Below are 21,243 nucleotides of genomic sequence, written 5' to 3'. Positions count from 1 at the left end.
TCCCGCGCAGTCCTGGCGTTTTGGAGCGCAGCGTTTGGGCGCCCGTTCCTGCGTTGAGCGGCGTTGCCCTTGCCGTCGGCATAACCGATAGAGCGAATGAGGACGAAAGAGAGCGAACGCGTAGCACTTGAGCGCTAGAAGTTTCTGTGGCAATATGTAACGAATCTTACATTGCTACGACTGCGGAAAGCCAAAACTTCAAACACAGTTGGCGTTGCCCCAACACGAAGCTGCGCTCAGAATTCGCATTAGGCAGTATCGTAATCGTCTGTGAATTTTTTTTAATAAGTACGCTGAAGGCATCCTGAAGATAAGGAAGGAACTATTGACCAGTTAATCATCCATTCGGTTTGAGTCTCAGCGATAATAAAATGTCCATAAAAGGTCTGTTGACATAATACTGTAGGCCGACGCACGGCCATGGAGGAGCGGATTGTTATTGCGATAGCGATTATATGGACACTTTCGGCGAGGTTTTGCCGTCGGCGTCGCCGTCTCCGTCATTTTCTGTATAAAGTCCAAATCGATAACATCGTCCAGCGCATCGTATGTTCTAGGCGCGAGTGAAAGCACGCAACCGCTGGGGAAGAACGCGGCTGAAGCACAGAAAAAAATTGCAGTACAAGCGCAATTTGTATATGAAATGCAGTGCATTACCGGACGTGGACACATGGACACAGCTACATCGTTACATTCACAATCATTCTTGAAAAAGGAAGAAAAAGAAAACTTAAAGCACCTTGTGCACGCAAAAATAACAGTAATCTGGTCGGGATGATAGTGCCTGATTTGTCTAAGTGATAGCGGCTGCAAGTAGTGCAAGACACCAAACAATAGGTCACGTTTCCAGAAAATAAATAAATAAATAAATAAATAAATAAATAAATGAGGAATTCCTACCTTTATCCGAGTTTCAAGGATGACAATACAGGGTGTTTCAAAAAATGTGTCCAGTATTTTTTAAAAATCACAGAAATGAGCTATCTGCGTGCTACCCGCGGCGTTACCTTTACTGTGGGAGAGGGGATATTGAGATGCGTACGAACATTAATTACGGCAGTAATTATAAAAATTAAGAAAATTAACTTTTTAACCAGTGGAAATAAGTGGTCGAGTCAAATGGGCGAATGGAAGTCCTTCCTGAGAATAGCCCATAGCCGCTTTGAAATTTTTGAAAGGCGGCCACTGGTAATCACCGCGGAGCGATGAAATCTGGCTAATTTTGCTGGCGATACCGAAACCTACGCACCAAAAAGCGCGTCTGCCATTCACTGCGGGAACGCCCTCAGTGACGACACTGTTTCCCTCGCACGGGGGGAGGAGGATAAGCGAGCGCCGTTATCATCCGTTGATCTAGATACTTCGTTTCGTTGGTAAGCGAGCCGCACATCCTCCTCCTCCCCCCCCCCCCCCCGCCCCTTGCGAGGGAAACAGTGTCGTCATGGAGGGCGTTTCTGCAGTGAATGGCAGACGCGCTTTTTGGTGCGTAGGTTTCGGTATCGCCAGCAAAATTAGCCAGATTTCATCGCTCCGCGGTGACTACCAGTGGCCGCCTATCAAAAATTTCAAAGCGGCTATGGGCTATTCTCAGAAAGGACTTCTTCCATTCGCCCATTTGACTCGACCACTTATTTCCACTGGTTAAAAAGTTAATGTTCTTAATTTCTATAATTACTGCCATAATTAATGTTTGTACGCATCTCAATATCCCCTCTCCCACTGTAAAGGTAACGCCGCAGGTAGCACACAGATGCCTCATTTCTGTGATTTTTAAAAAATACTGGACACATTTCTTGAAACACCCTGTATAGTTTATATTCATTAATTGAGATCGGGACCCATGGCGTCTACACCAGTTAAACATAAAGCGGACGGCTAGTCCGTCGACGCGTACCTATGTGTTTATGCTCTTTTTGGTGAATGAGCCCCAGACGACACAGGCGCATTTTAATTTATACATTACCATATCGTATTGAACGCAAATAGTTTTACCGATGAGGACGAATGTTTAAGCTTGTGCCTCAACAGGCCTAGTTATATGCTGAGCAGATACCCAAACATTATGCATGTGTTGCAACCAGTTCGAGCTGTTATCGATTGTGACGCCTAAATATTTAAAAGTGCTTGTTTGGATCATCAGGCGTTTGTTAATAGCGTATTGATATGCTAGCGGGTGTTTCTCGTTAGCGACGGGCATACGCACAGTTCTTTTTTTTCGCCGTTGTTTCATTTCCCGAGTATCGCACCATTCGGAAATTGCACGAGATATCTTGCCATTCCATGGCGGGTATGTGCCGACTTAGTTTTCTGCACTTTTGCTGAAGCGCACACAGATGCTTCATAAATCCTGCTGCGATTATTTTTTCCGTCGCGTGTCTCAGTTGCAGCTCGTGCCTCGAATGACGAAGCGCTGCCCTTTATGCTGTCTTGCAGATTTTCACTTATTTCATTTTCGCCGTATTCTCAAATCTTCGTGCTCTTTTTTTCATTTGGCGTCCCTCTTATCCAAATTCATCCAAAATTCATTGCTTTGGTAAGCGCCCTAACCACCTTGTTAACTGCAAGCACTGTCTTTTCAATTATACGATCTTGCCTTTCATTATATACTGCTCTGTGCACAATGCCGATACGTCTGTTCTCGGAAACTTTCCGGATTTCGCTAAACCCTTAAAACTATTTCCATCTCTGCTCCCCAATCCGTTCAGTACGTCAACTGCTACCTCCCTGATCACTACTAGATTCTACTTTTATGCTGACTCGCACGGCATTTTGTTCATAACCATTGAATCTACTGGAATCCCCAGCAAAAAGTACTCGACGCGCTTTCACCGCTGGAAACTGTGCCGGAAAGAGCGATGTCCTCCTCCCTGTCTCAGCAGCGTATTTCGCTTTCTTCCGGGCTCCCGCTGCCGCCACACCAGCCATATAGCGTTTCAGTGAAACACGGCTGGAACGAAGCAGGGAAACTAGGTGCAAATATAATTTTCGAAGGATGGATTACCCGCCGCGGTGGTCTAGTGGTTATGCTGCTCGACTGCTGACCCAAAGGTCGCGGGATCGAATCCTGGTCGTGGAGGCCGCATTTCGATGGAGACAAACGCTAGAGACCCGTGTACTTCGATTTAGGTACACGTTAAAGGACCCCAGGCGGTCGAAGTTTTCGGAGCCCTCCACTACGACGTCTCTCATAATCATATCGTGGTTTTGGGGTGTAAAACCCCAGCAAATATAATTATATTCGAAGGATGTGTACCCTCTCGACAATGTCAACTGAGACATACTGAAACAAAGCGAAGCTTTAAAGTACAGTTTTTTTTTTTTTTTTAAATGCGGCCATCCCAGGTAACGCGCTCTTTCGAAGTGAAGTTAGGACAGCTGGTGGGAAGGGCAATATCCAGAACTCCTGAGCACGAGCATGAGCTGCTTCGTTCTAATGCTCGGGCATAAGAAAGGCATCGCATATTGGCTATGGCCAAACGGAAGCTGCACGTTCAACGCTATGCGCAAACGATGCACGCAGCTGACGTCTGCACATGGCAGACCACATGACGCCCTACATGAAACGGCCGCCCAATCAAGAATGTGTTAGTTTGCTGACACATGTTTAACAACTTAAAAGAGTACCCAGAATTGTGATGCATTTAAACCATGTTTGAACATCTAAGCAAGGTTTCAGAAACGTTCACTAAAATCATGCTTGTGATGACAATGGGCAGAACCAAAACTACACAACTATGGGCAGCTGTGAGGACGCCACTGAGGTGAACGGAGTACACTGACGTAGCACCACTACCTTTTTGTAATTACACGCCATTTACGGCCAAGCACGCCAAGACTCGGAAAATAAAACAAAAGAACTCGGTACTGCCGAGTTTCAACAGGAACTGAAAATGAGTTCCTTCATCGAACTTTTAATCCTAAGCTTAATTTGAATTGTTAATACGGGAAGCGCTATAGCATTGAATGAAGTAAGACGAATGCTCTGAATGGGCGTGCGCTTTGAATAGGACTCGGCATACCTTAGACAGCTGCCGGCCTCGCTCTCGCGCTGGTCTTCTTCAAACGGTATTCGCGGAGTACGCGCGTCGCGATATTCCAACTTCGCGTGGCTTCCCCGTGCAGCGCCCTCCTCGATACCTCCGTGCGCGGTTGCTGCGGCGGGGCGCGAGCGCACGAACTACAGTCAAATCTGGGGCGAGTGATTAAACGAATACAATAGGCAGCTGACAATATGCAATTACTGCGCCGCCGATGCGGCTCACGCTCACTGGCGCTCTCGACGCCGCCCAACCGCCAAATTAGTGTGACAGGGCGTCCAGTACACGAGTCGCGGCGAGACGTGCGCGCGACGCGTGGTACGCGGCACGTATATGGCGCGGTCATTATGCGGCCGGCAGGTGCTGCACAAAATAACACCGCGGAAAACGCGACAGGCGCGACTGAAGTGGGCGAGTCGATGGCAACCACTCGCCACAAGTGGCCAGCGGTCCCCGCCATCGAGCATCGCCGTTCGAAGGAATTTGCAGTCGCTCGCTCTTTCTCCCGTCGCAACGCGGATTGCCTAGACTGCGTTGGAATAAAAGAGCCGGCTGAGAGCTTGGAAGTTACTTCGAGAAGGTGGCACTGCCGATCGAGTGGCCCCGGGAGAGTCATAAGGCGATATCGTTGAGCACTGCTGGGCAATGCGGGCACTCGATGAAGAAATTGCGAATTACCAGCAAAGGTTCCGTACAGCGTTGCCTCTCTAACGCGCCTAGTTCTTGCAGCGAGGGAAAACCTTCCCTAACCACTCAGACGATAAAACTGAGCAAAGAAGTACAGTTACTGCCTCTTATGCAAGCTCAGCGCTACTAATAAGTGGAGCTCTGCGTCCTCTTTATTATTCATGTGCGCGTTTTTCGTTTCTTTTTTTTTTTTCATTCTTTGCAGTCTATTTTGCTACATCGCTGTACGTACATGTAAATGGAAATATAGACAACCGAGAGCGCAACTTGCAAGTAGCTTCTTTCTTGTTAAATTTTTTTTCCAGCTTGAGCCCCGTTGATTGGTTAGAGAATTGTACGCCGGTATATTGCAGAGCAGAAGCTTCGTTGATGCATACCGTGTACTCTGTACACGCTTTAAAACCGTTGCTCTGCTCTTTCCACGTTCCTCTAGACTAATTGTCATTGCGCGCTTAATCCCGTTTAATGTTGGCACAGCTTTTTCTTCCACCTATCTTCTTTTTATTTCGCCTCATATTGTTTTTTTTAATTACCTTCAGTTTCCTTCTGTGGCAATTAGTCTTCTGTGAGAATTCGTCTACACCCCTTAACATGGTTGTAGTTTTTTTATGTTAAAATCAAGTGATGCTTGCCTGTCTTTTTTTTCTTTTCTCCCTTGCATTTAGGCATCTCAGACGCCTAGGTCTTGTGGTGATGTTTCTTATTTATATTCATTTTTCCCACTTTAGCGACTTTCTTTGCACGAAAGGCAACGTAGCTTTTAAATTGAGAACAGGACAACCTGCTGCACTGTGAAGAGTTCGAGGCCGCTCTGCCACACAGTCGTCGGCTTTTTCTGCTGTCGACCGATTCGCTGACTATATTTTGCCAAAAAACTAGTTATCGATGGTCTAACGACTCCCCTGCGAATTTTAACACGCTAATCATTCTGCTGAAAAAAAAAAAACATATTCGCTCTCTCTTTACTACTATTTTCGCCTCGTGTGAACCTCTGCGACTGCCTCAATATATATTCATCACTGCTCGTGTCGTCACGCGAGGCCTTTTATCGCGACGAATTCCGACTCGACGAAACAGCAGCGAGGCGAGATCGATCTGCTGAATGTGTATGAGCGGGTATGTGCTCTTAGGGCATGTAAGCCTTTATACGTAGATTCTGAAAATAGTGTGTGTGTGTGTCACAGAGCGAGTTGGTAATCCATTCTGTCATACTCGTATACCCTACAGCAAACACAGTAATATACATGCACAAGGCGGCATATACGTTTCGGTAATGACCTTACTACATTACTCCCCATAATCAAAAATCAGTGTTTATCCCAGCTGTGTTGTTAATACTGGCTATCAATATCGAGGGCTCAAGGCCTAGCTTATTCGGTCGCGCACAGGAAGCTTACGATGACACTGCGACCGAAGGGTGGCCACATTTGACCCCGCTACGGCGAAAACTAAGGGAAAAAAGCCCGCGAAACAGATCGCGCGGTGACAGATCGCGCCACGGCCATTGCAGCGAAATAACTGCCTTCTGCGTCGACACACACTTCTCTTATTGCATTGGACTGGCACTGCTTCAGGCAGCAAACTCCCGCGTATTTGCTCCCTTGGCTTGTACACGAATGCTCGAGCGCGTGAAACCGGTTTGTAAATATTTGCCCATAGCACATCGTATGCACGAGCTTCTCGCGGCTAAACTTTATGCTTCGAAGACTCGTCAGGCAACTCCGCCAAGACGCGGCTTCATCGACGGCACAGAAATTGGATGGAGCGCGTTACAGGCTGCTGATAGACTTTTCCAAGTTCTCCTCGACAATGGTCGACCTTCAGCGACTCAAAGGCAGCTATACAATCTGTGCTATTATGTCTCCGTCGCAGGCCATACGAACAGTTCGTATTCGAGATTCGATGTCTTCTCCATACATCACGTGAGAAAGGGCACCACTTGACCTAACACGCTGAACACGCTGTCAGCAGACTTCGAGTGCTTGCATAGGCGTGCGCAGGGTTCCCCTTCAGGGGGGGGGGGGAGGTTCGTCGCAGCGACCCCCCTCCCAATAATGTCAATGTATGGCGCTGACATTGCGCCCCCCCCCCCGAGTCGCAGCACACCCCCCCTCCCTATTATGTCAATGTGTGGGGCTCACTTTGCGCCCCCCTCTTAGGTGAATAGGGGGGGGGGGGCGCCCCCCTCCCCCCGTGCACACGCCTATGAGCGCTTGCACAGGAGATCACGCTCTCTCTCTGGTGCACACCAAGCAGCCTGAGCAACTGGACCAATCGTCGACACCACCTGTCCTCTTTGATGCATCTCTGCATGCCAACTGGACACCGCCGGAGAGAGGCCACTCCGCTTTACGCTTATGTGTGGCTAGGGGTGGCATTCACGAAATCTTATTCATTTCACCTTGGAACGGCCGACAGTGCTCATTGCGATGCCTGTCGCTGCGAGTAGACGGTACAGCACATTCTGTGCGACTGTCAGGGATATAATGTTCAGAGACAGCTGAAGGCGACGAGGGCACTGCTTAGGGTTTTAAAAGAAACAGATTTGGACAAGTGGCTGTGACAGTGACGTCGGGTACCACGCAAGGGTGACGGACTGTGACGGGTTGTGTGTGTACGCTGTGTTATGAGCTGTATTTCACTCTCTTTCCTCTCCACCTTTCAATCTCCCCCACATCCTGTTCCCATGTGTAGGGTAGCGAACCGGTCGTCTTAAACTGGTTAACCTCCCTGCCTTTCCTCCTTTACTATTTCTTCTCTGCTTCTTCTCTATTTCCAAGTTCTACAAATAATTGGTGATTTCGCAAACACCGACGGTTTGCGTCGCTCTCATGTCGTGCGCAGTCAAGGTACGAAGCCTGTGACGTCGCTACCGGCATTCGTCAACCACATCAAACAGAAATGATCGAACTTTTAACGCGATAGCGTTTAGGTGCTTGTTTCGCAGAAAATCCAGTGTCGGCGTCCGTGTCGTTGGTTGTGAGTGAAAAATAGGCGCTGTCCATGAGCGAAAATTTGTGATAGATGCAAATAAATAAATACTGAAAATCTCCGGTTCGAGTGGGAATCGAAACAAGGCCTTGTGCTTGGCAAGCGGGTGTTCTACCCCAGAGCCACGACACTGCTTGGAAATGCTTCGCAAAACAACCCTGTACGCATGTCACGTAGTGCGAGGAGTCTCCCGAACGCATGTAATGTGTGGCAGAACCGTAGAATCGCACCAGGCGTCAAAACATGTGAATTGCAAAGCCCATTACAAAGCGCTCAGACATATTTAAGCAGCAGCAAAAGCACCAACAAAAATGAACAGCTGCGTACGTTCGCGTGTTGCCTTATGGACGCGTAGTTGGTACTTCGCTAATTCGTGAAAGGAAGAATTATGGCGCAGTTGGCCCTTCGCAGCTGTACTTTCAGTGGGCATTCTAGGGTAGTTAGAAACGGCCAGTGTTACTCGCACAGACGTTTCTTTCCCTGCGGCACGCTTGAGGTGTCCACCGAGAAGCGAAGTCAAGCCAGCGATTGAGAAGGCAAAGCACACGGGGTCCGATTACGCTATCGCATTCAACTCTTTAGCAGAAGCTCAAGCGTCCTCCAAGTTTTTTTTTTTTTTTTCCGATTTAAAACGACCAGCTTTCTTTGGCCCTTTCCTCATTTTCGCACCGGTACTGCCTCCGCGTAACGCCGATTATGAAACGCGCGTGCAATCACGTGAGACCTTTATGCCTCGGGAAGGTTTGAACACCGATGGAAGCGAAAATGCGAAAATGAGAGCCCCGGGTGGTCGGCATTTCCGGAGTCCTCCATTACGGTGCCGTTTTCTGTTCTTGTTTTTTATTGAAATGATGAATAGGAGAGGTTGGTGCCTTTATGGTGGCCCCGGCTACTCCTTCTCGCTTAGCAGACAATAAAAAAAAATAAGAAGAAGAAGGGCACAAAATGTTATACAGTCGAACACAAGATGTGCTAATATACATATATATCATATCATATCATAACATATCACATCATATCATAATCATGTCGTGATTGTGGGACGTTAAACCCCAACAATTATTATTATTAAGGTTTGAACGCTGCGGTCATTGGCCACGCTGTGTCGTTTCGCTGCCTTCTGAGCGAACGGTTCCAGGCCGCGTTTGTCTCGCAAATCCACTACGTATCTCTTGTTGAGTTGCGCCACATGTCCTCCTGTCTCATTCTCAAATCACACTTCAATAGGCTTGAAATTACATTACAATGATGCCGCCTTTCACTGTTCCCATGAAACTCAACGAAGGCCGCTGCAGCGGTAACTTACATAACCTCCATAAATGTATAGTCTAGTTTAGAAATCAAACAGGTCAATTTTTACGTATTTTTGTTCTCCTGCTCCCAAGAAGGTACCAGAGCAGAGCTATACAAAGTTCTCGGCCCACAACCTCATTTTCTGCGCCAGAAACGCAAAGCGAAGCGGTGACCACTTTCTTTAATCAGACTGCACGCAACTCACCTTCCAGGTGTATCATACGGTTAGCTCACTCGCCTACATGTGTGCCATCATTCGAAAGTAGCGGTTCTTACGTTGCGGAAAGCCTTGCCAATTAGCCGCGCTGTGGCAGGCGGCCATGGTATACCTAGTTATGGCTTGACGTCGATATTCGTATCGTCGAGCGCCTTAGTATACGTACACGTAAAATCGATACAATAGCCAATTTAACGCTCGACGAACCAGCGCCCAGATTAGCGAGGGAGGCTATATTTTACGTATGATTAGCGCCAGTTACGCAGCGTAGAATACGCTGCGCGAACTTTGGCAAATTACTGCCCATTGCGCATTACTCTGTCCAGACCAAACACTCGAGCTCGTCTGTCACCGGCCAAGTGCAAGAAAAGTTCGCTTCGCAAAACACGACGCCGTCGAAAAGCAGACACACCGGGAAGCATATGTGTGATCGCCAAATGAGACATTAAATAAAATACGCTGTCTCTGACGCGAAAGGAAGGGCAGGTGCCAACGATTGACGTCATTAGCTTTGGCGGCATTGCTTCTCGATAAGGTGCAGCGTCAGTTCTTAGATGGAAGACCGTGCATGTGAGCACCGTCGATGCCTTACAGCGTTGCTGCACCATTTCCTCACCAGCGAACTACTGCGATACAAATTTGGTGTTCTAATTTTACACAGTTTCTTAAAGTAAAAAAATTACACCATCTTCCGCTAAAGGGGACCATGAGGCGATGCGAAGCCGGAGCACTTGCACGATCGCGTTCCGTTGGCGTTCGTTGGGCATGCTACCGACCTCGCGTCGTGGAACGCGAAGAGGGACGCTACGCGCGTCGTATCTTCCATCTAGCCTGGCCGTTAATTCTCACAGGGCGAGCGGGGAACGCGGTCGACAGGCGGGCGAGAGGGGGGCAGCGTGGGAGAGGAGAGAGAAGCGGAGGGGACGCGCATGCGCTCGAGCTCATCGCGGCGTGGCGCAGGAGAGAATTTCGGCATGTCTAGCCCGCGTTTCAGAGGAAGAGTGGAAAGGGTGAGTGGAGAGGAGGTGTGTGGAGAGGGTATGCGCATGCGCAGTAAGGGTGGTCACGCCGCACACCAACCACCACCGGATTGAGCTCCGCCTTAAGATACTTCGCATCTAAAAAGTCTTGTTTCTGTTTCTATCGGTTTTGATCATGTCTGAGTGAAAACGGGGGTGCTATTCTGGACGCTGTCAAATTCCGCCATCTTGTGAAATTTCGTAATGTCGGCATTTTAAGCCAATCCGACAGGTCGTAGCAGCCTTTCAGGCCAATCAGACTCGACCAATGGCGAAATTCGATAACATGGCGGAATTTGACAATGTCCAGAACAGGGGGGCAGTTCTATTTTGAAATCAACTCAGCAACGAAAAAAAAATTAGCTTCATATCAGATTCAACCGGCTTGAGTTCGTTTATATGACCTATGAACAATTACAAGTAAATAGCATAAATATCTTGTAAAAAAAATTGATGATGCTCCTGAACCGCACAGAAAGACCTAAAAAAAAAAGGCGAGTGATGCAAAAAAAATAATATCAGAAGCAATACGTCAGAAGCAGTAAGCGATTACTATTTCACCTTACACGCTTACAAACTTCATCTCGCATACCAGTGCCGTCAAAAAATGACCACCAAAACAGTGCTTAGCTCTTTTGGGCTGACCCACCATGATAGCTTAGCGGCCACAGTGTTACGCTTCTAAGCCCGAGGACGCGGCTTCGATTCCCGGCCACTGCGGTGGCACCACGATGGCGAAAAATACAACAGATATGTACTTAGATTCAGATGCATGTTAAAAAAAAGTCCCAGGTATTCTAGATTAACACGTAGTCCCCCACTATACGGCGTGCCTCATAATCATATCGTGGTTTTGGCACGTTAAACACCAGGACTTCTTTTTGCTTGTTTGTTTTGGGGAGTGTTTCATTATTTCATTGAAACAGGTTCAGAGAAGAGCGACACACAGCCAGTGTCGTCGACACAGAGAGGAAGAAGAAGACGAGAAATAGAAGGAAGGGAGTTTATCCAGACGCGCATAAGTTTGCTACCCTACGTATAGGGCGAAGGGGCCGCACGGACGTATGCCATCCATGAAAACACGTGCGCCTGCTCATCACTGCTGCAAAACATCATTGAGTTGAGAAGATTTCGAGGACTGATGTCGAGGACTGCCCGCATCGAGGACTCATGAGAACTGCCCGCATCGCTTTGCAAGCCCGCACCTACTTACCACGCACAAACTCAATTAAGCTGCCCTATGGTTGTGAAAGGTGCAATGATTTGCTCAACGTTGAGTACGTGCTCGCGCGCATGGAACACGTTACCATTCGCAGAACTCCCGCAATCATCTGGATCCCTCATATCAGACGTACTTTGTTGCGTGTGTGGCTGTGACTTACAGGTGTAGTTTATGCGTTTGTGTAGGCGCGCGCGCGCACGCATAAATTACGCCTGTAAGTCATTGAAATTTCGCCTTCACTCAAATTTCGACCCTTCATCGTCCCAGGAAGTACCGGTCAGAACGGCAGCTTTTCCTCTCGACTGACGCGCTCGGTTTCGATCTAGCCATTTAAATCCGATAATTAATATCTCAAAGTACGTGCAATTTTTTTTTTTACTTCTAGAGATGGGTAATGAGATAAATTGTGACACTCTGCACGTTTCCATTACACACAACAGCCCTCAAGTTGATAACAAAAATAACAAGTTTTCGTGCATTAGTCTTTTCAAAGTACTTTCAGCTGTGGCAAGATACGTCCGCCTCGACGTAGAGTACGTGTGCGAACGTGATATGTCTTACTGTCACAGCATTTTCATAAAATATCTGCACTGTCTAGAAAAAAAGAACACCCGGTATAGTTTCGTCAACGCCGCATCAGAAACTCCACGAGTATGCGCAGTTGTGAGGGATTTGAGTCTTTACTCTATTCTGCCTTCAAAAGGAGCTACACGGAAAGCTGACCACAAAACAACGAAAACTTTTAAGGTAATGGAACATAAGTGAGCGAGAAAAAGAAAAATGAAAAAAAGGGGACCAAGCTGCGCAGCAATCAGCCGCCCATCTAAATACTTCTGTCCTTTTAGATTACCGGACTCCACAGGATAGAAATCCTTGGTTAAGAATTTTTATTCTCTGTCTCTCTGCGAAATCGCAAATACCCAGAACAAAGAAACAAAAAAAGAGAAATCAGCTAGGAATAAGGCAAATAAAAGAAAAAGACCGGTGCCTAATCTATTCGCTGATTCGAAATCATTCCATGTCCTTACAGTCGCAGAGCCCGCCTCTGCGCTTTCGGCGGATGGAAATTGGTTTTTGTCGCGTAACGCCGTAGAAGAGTGAACCCGAGGCGGTACGAGGAGTGTACGCGCGCACTACATAAAATAAGCGCGCATCCACCGAAGGACAGCAATGTCCCGTAGAGTTCGCCCCTTCTCGTGCGTAATCTAAATTAACAGCACGTTTTTCTTTTCCTTCTCCTTTCCTTGGAGGACTACCGCAAAAGAAGTTCATTGCCTCGTAGTGAAACCTTGCGGGCGCACTCTCCCTTCATGTATGAGTGTGCGCTCGCACGGCGTTCGACTGAGCATATAAAGCCGTTGCTCACGCGGCTTTTCGGATAGAGCGCTTTTCCTCCGGCGAGAAGACTTGCATAGCTGTCGAGAAGGTGTCCATTGGACCGGAGATTTCAACGCGGACGGCATCGTCTAAAGAAGCGCCCAGCGGCGCAATATTTCACACAACAGATTAAGCCAGCCCTGCTACTGAGCAAAGCGCCGCTATTCCGCGACACTTGACAACGATGCAGCGAAACTCACCGTTCGCCTACGGAATATCTGCATTGAGGCGTATACTTACAAAAACAGCGTACAGTGGCAACGGGAACACCGCAGCAATATCACGATGCGCGGCGCTTGTGTGAAGAAATATGTATACACGCCGAGAGCTCTTAGAGCAGGGGTCTCAAACACGCGGCCCGCCAATCTTTTGTTAGCGGCCCGCGGTCCGCGCATGACAGTCTTTCTCCCAAAATTTTTTACGACTTTGTGGCTGTTTGTGACATTGCTAAATAGTGCTCGCATGACTTGCTCACCTATGGCGATTAATAACCATTCGTTCTGATAAGCTACACAGACGTGAGTGGTCTTAAGGATTTTTTTTTTTTTTTTCGTGAGGCACCCCATGCGGTCGCTTTGTGTTGAAACATAATCGCGGAACAAAAACTTCATACTTACAGGATCGGCGTGCAGATTTTAGTCATTTTGGAGATCGGTATCGATATGTTTCTCAAATCCTGACACCCCTTCAGAATTGACCCTTATATGAGATATGAGAAAGGCTTTCTTCCAAACGGCAAAATGGCAATTTTAGCTGACATTTTGTTCTAACTCCCTCCCCCCTCCCCCCTTCCAACTTGTCACTGCCCCTGCCCTTCGCGGGTTTAAAGTTCGTGACCGCGGCCCGGTAGCTGCTATGAGTTTGAGACCCCTGGCTTAGAGGCTCTTATTATATATGTTTAGAGATCAATGAGGTCGGCAGCTGTACAACGGCATTCGAGCGATCGCGAATCTACGCGCCACGATGTTTCCACCCTCAGGTTTGTACAATACGAAAGCTAATCTCCACCTATAGCAGCATGCATGCAACTGTCTACCAAACTACTCTCAACCGTGAGGAATGGGTATGGTGAAAGGATCTTCTCGTTGCCAGATGAAGCGCTGCGCAATGCAAGTCGGCCGCTCCACTAGGTACTCGTTCATACTAGTCCTATACGTTTGCATGTATGCATAAAATATCCTGGAGCACCGGCGTATTTGTCATTCTGTGTGAGACAAAGTAAGTTTCGCGTGGAGTTTCGAATTCTAAAATTGCTTTACTGAGCAATATATTGTGCCGCACAGACATGCTGAAGCTTGTTTGGAGTCACAGCCAAAGAATAACAGAGTAGCGCAAAAAAAAAAGAAAAGAAAAAGAACGGAAGAAAAAAAAGGCTCAGACGAAAGGAAACAACGTAATCGTATAGCAAGCGCACAGTCCTTCGCGTGACCAAAATGAAATGAATATTTCAGCGTAGCAGAATCCTGTCTGGATGGTATAAACAACCTTGAATCCCTGGGAGCACGACTGAGCCCCAGAAGAGCCGTCCGCGACGGTAATCTCACGAGACGCGAGGCCCCGGAGTTCGCATTCGCAGAAAAAACGTATAGGACGCTGCCGCATGACGGTTTCCGGAAAAGCCTTCACAATAAATTAGGAATTGGCGTGCCTCGCCACATTCAGCAACCGATGCGAAGCATGCAATGTGCCGCTTTATAGGCAGTGCATATGTCCAGTTCTTTTCAGACAGCAAAAGAGAAGCGAAATCTGGTCGTCATTTTACCAGTGCAGATAACAAGCGCCACCGAGCGCAGAAATGAAAGACAACATAATTCAATTAAACAGTCAGCACTTCTGCATGACGATATTTAACGCGAGCTTAAATAGGCTTAAGCCCGAGCGCCGTTCACAGTGGCATACAGCGTCGCTTGAATTCTTGCTGCCATGATCACAATCGCAGATGCCACTAAAACAAGCACAGCAAAGCGATATTGACGTTACCATAATAATTATAATATCTGGGGTTTAACGTCCCAAAACCACCCTGTCATCATGAGAGACGCCGTAGTGGAAGGCTACGGAAATTGCGACCACCTGGGGCCCTTTAACGTGCACCCAAATCTAAGTACACGGGCCTCAAACATTTTCGCCTCTACAGAAAATGCAGCCGCCGCCGCCGGGATTCGATCCAGCGACCTTCGGGTCAGCAGTCGAGCGCTATAACCACTAGACAACCGTGTCGGGGCTATTGACGTTACCAAAGTGACAGTAAAGTGCGTAAAAGCGGGAATGATCACGCAGCTGTTCCGTGCAGTTCCGGATATATGCACTGCAATGTCGCGAAGTGCAGATGAAGATAATTATCAAGCCTCCAGCTTCGGCCGATTGCCACTTAAAAATAGCCATACAAAACAAGTTGTGAACATCAGCTCACGCGCACTAACACTGATTTGAGAGCTTAACACTCCGTGAGTCATTCGGCCCCCTTATTTGGCATAAGCATGCGGTAGTGCTGAGCATAACCCGAAGTTCCAAAAGAGCCCAGTCGTTGTGACTTGCGGATCCTCTGTGCTCGCTTGGCAGCTAAGGTGCCGCTACAGTGTACTAGAAGGGGGCAGTGGAACGAACGAAGCGGCCGCGCCGCATCTCGGGTGATGCTCCGACGGGCGACAGTAGCGGCGGCGCTGTAGTCACTTTGTACTGAAGCTGTGGAGAGCGTCTGCATTTGGCGCGCGCTCGTCGCAGCCTACGAAAGCGTGTAAATGCGCGTTTTGAGCGCGTTTAATGTATTACTGAGCTTCAATCGGTGTCTCAACGCCTGCTACGCGCCATGGTGCATGAGTGAATATGCTGGCGTGCCAAAATTGCGCCGAGATATTCCCTGCTCTTGGAGCCTGCCGACCCCCAATGAAGGCGACAATCGGATTTTGCGCACATGCATCTAGCTGCTCACTGATTGCTGTGCGGTTTGCAAGCAGCACATCGAGCAACACTGACTACGAAGAACTAACGAACCAGCGACGAAAAAAAGCCTACAATTCTTCTGCCGGCAGTCTCTATACGATATATCCAGAGCATTGATCTCCGCATGAGCTCCAATGCGCTCGACTGTTTCATGAGTAACCTGAGTACAAATGACTCTATCGCAACATTTATATTAGTGACGGCTGAGTTCTGCCAGTTTTGCGCTGCTTCTTTAATGCCGAAAGGCTATCTTGTATAAACAGCATGCTTCCGCGGTTACGATGCATCGGTTATGCGACCTCTGAGGGCTTAAAATACCAGGAAGGTGAGCCAGGAAGCCGAGCCGAAGGCGCATGTTCGCCTTCGAGGCACAAACTTCATGCATCAGGGCTTAGCTCAAGCATATTAAAATGCGCAGATGGAAATGTAGCCCGTCGGTTATTCTGCCTAAATTCATTACAGCCAGTTCTCATTTTCAATGGACAGCTTATATTGCACTTTTCCTGATCTTCTATCGATGCCATTAGAAAAACTTCTTTTTGACAACGTTTTGCATTATAATTTCATTGCTTTATCTGTAAAGCGAGATTATGTTTATATATATATATATATATATATATATATATATATATATATATATATATATATATATATATATATATATATATATATATATATATATATATATATATATATACGTGGATATACATTTACACGCACAAATACGGACAGTAAGGTATCCCCTCCCCACCCGGCGCCTAGCAATTAATAAAATGTCCGTGCAAGGAACCTGAGGACGACCGTTAATTGTACCGGTCGAATTAACTTTGAGTTCCAATACCTTTGAGCCCTCGTAACGTCGAAGTCACATTTATAGCCCATTTGTAAAGATACGCGCCGTATACGCAGCTTCGCCAACGCGCGGTTAATGTTCGGTGTGCTTTCGTCACAATATCAGCACAAAGCTTTCTGAGCACAGTTAAATTCCATTAGAGCAGCTCAGTTACTCTGAATAAACTAGACGCCGAAACACCACCAAAAAAAGCATTAAGGCAGAAGAAATCAGAATAAGACACGCCCTTTTTGTTTCCTCTGTCTCCTTCTTCTGGCCGTCGTTCGGCGTCTAGTTAATTGAGAGTAATTGTTCTAAATAGCCCAGCAATGAGTTCGGCTCAATTACACTGAGATCATGAATATTCACGGTCGGTGTCAGCCTGTTTTCATTTTTATATTTTGCGTACTTTCCAGCAGTCACTTCGGCTACAAGAACTGATTTTCAGTATCTCTCAAAGGCATATATGAAGCAAGCATCCATTAAAAGCTTTGAAGTGTCGTCCATCAAGGCTTAAGACGACGTTTCCTACGCTTAATAATGATAGACACGCAACGAAAGCCACATCAGTGCCGATTTGCCGGGTGCCGCCGACGCGTCCAGCAGTTCTAGCGGCCCGTTCTAGCGCGCGGCGCCGCGCGCCTTCAGTACCGGGCGACTGCAGCGCCGCCGCTACGGTCGACGCGGAATAGTAGTAGTAGTAAACATTTATTAAGCTGTTATATACAGAGAGGTTGTTCGGGAAGCCAGCCCCTAGTGGGTGAGCTCCCTTACAATACCAGGTGGAGTCCCTAGTCAGGGACCCCATTGGTCGTGACCGCTGTCCTGACACGCCGGGCCATGGCTTTTTGGGCCGGAAGGTCCTGGCAGCCGAGCAGGGCCGCCTCCCAGTCCTCTCGGGTTGGGTTGGGGTTGGGGGGTAAAGAAGGATTGAGCTGGCATGCCCATACCATGTGGTAGGTGTCAGCCACCTCCGCACAGTACAGGCAGAGGCCGGAAAAAGAAGAATCAAAATGTTTAAGCACTGCCGGGCACAGTAACGTATTCGTGAATAGTCGGAGAAGAATTCTCTCGTCCGCCTTCCTGAGCCCTTTGCAAAGCGCAGGAAAGCGGCGGTGGGAGTCCCGATAATGAGTAGTTATAGCTTTAAAAGTTAGAAGAGGAGAGTACTCTTCTGGATCAGAGTGGTCATCGGTGGGCGAGGCAGTGGCCCGGGGAATGAGTGCGCGGGCGGCAGCGTGCGCTGCCTCATTGCCTACGAGGCCCTGATGTCCAGGAGTCCAGATTATTGAGCGGGGAGAGGGGTAACCTACCCGCGGACAGGATTTAAGAATTTTGGCAGCTAGGGGTGAGATCCATCCCAGTTCAAAATTTCGGCAGGCTCCTCTGGAGTCTGATATTATGGTTTTAGAAGTGTCATGTGAGATGGCTAGGGCTATGGCCACCTCTTCAGCATGAGTAGCATTGGGTGCGCGGAAGGAGAGACCATCCACATGCCTGTCTTGGTGGACTACGGCTGCCGTATACCAACCCCCGTGGTAAGCATCAGGCGGCGAGGCGCGTTCACGCCACTCGACAGTTCTAGTACACTCTAGTGCCGCGCTTCTAAGCTCGAAGACGCAAGTTCCGCTTCCGGCCGCGGCTGCCGCATTTCGATGGGGACGAAATGAAAAAAAAAAAAAAAGAATATCTCTGGATCGTTAACGATAATAATATCTGGGGTTTTACGTGCCAAAACCACGATTATATTACGAGATGCGCCACAGTGGAGGGCTCCGGATGATTTCGACCACCTGCGGTTCCTTAAAGTTCACTGACACCGGAACGTCAGGCCTCTATAGCATTTTGCCTCCATCTAAATGCGTCCGCCGTGGCCGGGAAACGTTCGATAGGACCACGACACGAAAGTGAAACGTGTCTCCATAGAATTAGTTGAAGCGCTTTTGGACGTTAAAAAATGCTTCAGCACACCAAGGCCACGGACTTAGAGCAGTGGATTTATGGTCCGTACCACAGACTGTCACTCCTACACTTTATGAATAAAACACAACTGCACAATTTCTTGTAAAGTGTATTGATGCCGCAGGGCAAACTGACGAAATAAAAAAAAAAACATGGCTGATCCCTCCGTCATAGGAATCGGTATAACACGAAAGTGAAACGTGTCTTCACAGAAGTAGTACTTATTGTGTAGTGATATATGAGAGCTTGTACAATGTCGATTTGTGTTTGACAGCTATAGCACCTTTCGACGTGGATGCACCCATGTTGACAGCACGTCTCTATCGCGACGACTAACGCCCATGATCATGACTAAACCGTTGTGGTAGCCGACGGTGTGAACATATATTTGGACACAGCGAATCGTGAATCCCGCGTAAAGATGACATCAACGAGCTCATCATCAACACTGGTACCCGGTATGCACTTCTTCAAAGCGTCGTAAATTAAGGAGAGAACGGCACGGTGTGCGCTTTCTAGTAATGGGTAGCCGACGCCTGTGCTCATGCATACACTACCACACACTGCGCTTCAGCAACACGGGAGGTAGAGGTTCGGAGCCTGAGCCGCAAACGCGTGCGTCCAGCTGGCCTTTGTCTCTCAGGCGCTGCTCTCGCTCCACCAAGGCACGACATTCGCCCGTCGAAATCGCGTCCTTTCTGCAACGCATATTGCAGCAGTTTTGTTAGTCCGTGCTCGCACCATTGAAGCAGTCGGCGGCGGAGAAATCCCGTTGGTGCACGTGGAAGCTGCACTACTCCGATGAGCCGACGCACGTTAACACGAAGCCAAAGGCAAAGAACGTAACTGCGCCAAGGGTGCCTCGGCGACGCCAGCGCGGCCAGTCTACCTCTCTGGTACCGAGACGCTGTAACCATGACCTCCGATATCGCATGCAATCACGGAGTAAGCGCTAGTAAGTGTCGATCGTGAAGCATTACTTCTTTTCACATCTCACAGACGGCGGCACCGCCCCGCTCCGCCCGCCGCGAAAGATAATGTGTGAAAGATATAAGGCGCGTTCGCGCCGCATCTAGCGGTTTCCGAGTTAGCTTAGTCGGTAGGGCGTCGGGCGCTTGCCGTCGCGGCCACAACGTCGTGGGTTCGATTCCCAGCGGGTTATCTTTTTCTTGTTTTTTTTCTTTCTCACCTGTTGGCGTCCATTTTATCAACGTCATATTCGTGACGGATGTACTGTCGGCCGCAAAAGTTTGCGGGATGTGCAGCGCGTGGCCGAGCGACGGAAAACTGCATTGCTGCGTCACCTACCGTGATGCGGCGGGTGTTGAGGCTATCCGCCGCAGCCTCTGCGATTAGATCCGGCAACGGTACGTTGTCTAAACGCGCCGTCGCTAATCGCCGAGGCCGATAGCCTCAACACCCGGGGCATCACGGTAGGCGACGCAGCAATGCAGTTTTCCATCGCTCTGCAACGCGCTGGAGATCCCGCAAAATTTTGCGGCCGACAGTACTTGGTGGACCCCGGCATAAAACACTTTCGTGTTAAAATACAACTTGCAGCGTGTACTGCAACTGCGCCGACATGGATGCACCCATGTTGACACCCACTTCGACATCTCCACTGAGAATTTCAGTCCGACTCCCTGGTGTCTCTGGCAGCCCCGGTATTTCGCCACTCGCTAAGGCTCGCGAATGCGAGAGGCGCAGTGAGTAGCGTGCGCCTCAAACGCGACGCGCGCGTGCGGGCGCGCACACGCACGCACGCACACACACACACACGCACACACACACACGCACGCACACACACACACAAACAAAAGACCAGTTTAGCCTCTTCTCCCTGAGCCCAACGTTTTTTTTTTCTTAAGACACTAATAATTGTGATAGGCATTGAGTGAACTACATCGAACGTGTGCATCGTGCTTGTGTGTAAACGTTGCTAAAATAAGAACTTTCTAACTCACCGAATGCGGGACTGTGCATATATATATATATATTTCGTAAAATATATTTTTATCCCAACAACCAAGTGGAAAGGGGCAGCCGTCGGCTACAAATGGCGACAACCACTCCTTAATTTATTTCTTATTTCAGTAAAATAGAAGCTGCAACTTCAGTGGATACCGGAGACGCGAGACGCTAGCGCGTAAACCTGTACTGTCATCAAGAACGTGAACGCGTGCGAAGCAGCCTGGACAAACGGACGAGCGAGAAAGCAAAGCGAGAAGAGAATTCAGAAAAAGGAAGTCGGAATGGTAGCGAGAACACTTATTTCGTACTATGGGAAATAACTTTCGACAGATTTCTCTGACTTGAAACAACTAAGTGATAACGATAGAAACAGATTGCCGGCTCTGCTATGCCTCATGTCGTCATGACTGGATGCAGACCGAGCCTTGCGGTGCACATTCACGTCAAAGCCGTTCAAAGGATCCCATCTGAAGCGGCGTAGAGGAAAAGGACACCACGGTGCCCTGCTGTCGTCAAGTAAAACAAAACAAAACAAAAAAGACAAAGAAAGAAAACGCCAAGCGTGTCACGCTTACAAGCGTCCCACTCTTGCAAGGGCAAGGACAAGTGCGTACTCACGCGCTTTTCCCTAATCTGAATCGACCGGCCGCCGCTGTCGACACTGTCTCCATGCGATCATATCGCAACGTGGG

This window comes from Rhipicephalus sanguineus, chromosome 1, assembly GCF_013339695.2.
Source record: "Rhipicephalus sanguineus isolate Rsan-2018 chromosome 1, BIME_Rsan_1.4, whole genome shotgun sequence".
NCBI lineage: Eukaryota > Metazoa > Arthropoda > Arachnida > Ixodida > Ixodidae > Rhipicephalus > Rhipicephalus sanguineus.
This window is presented reverse-complemented; position numbering follows the sequence as displayed.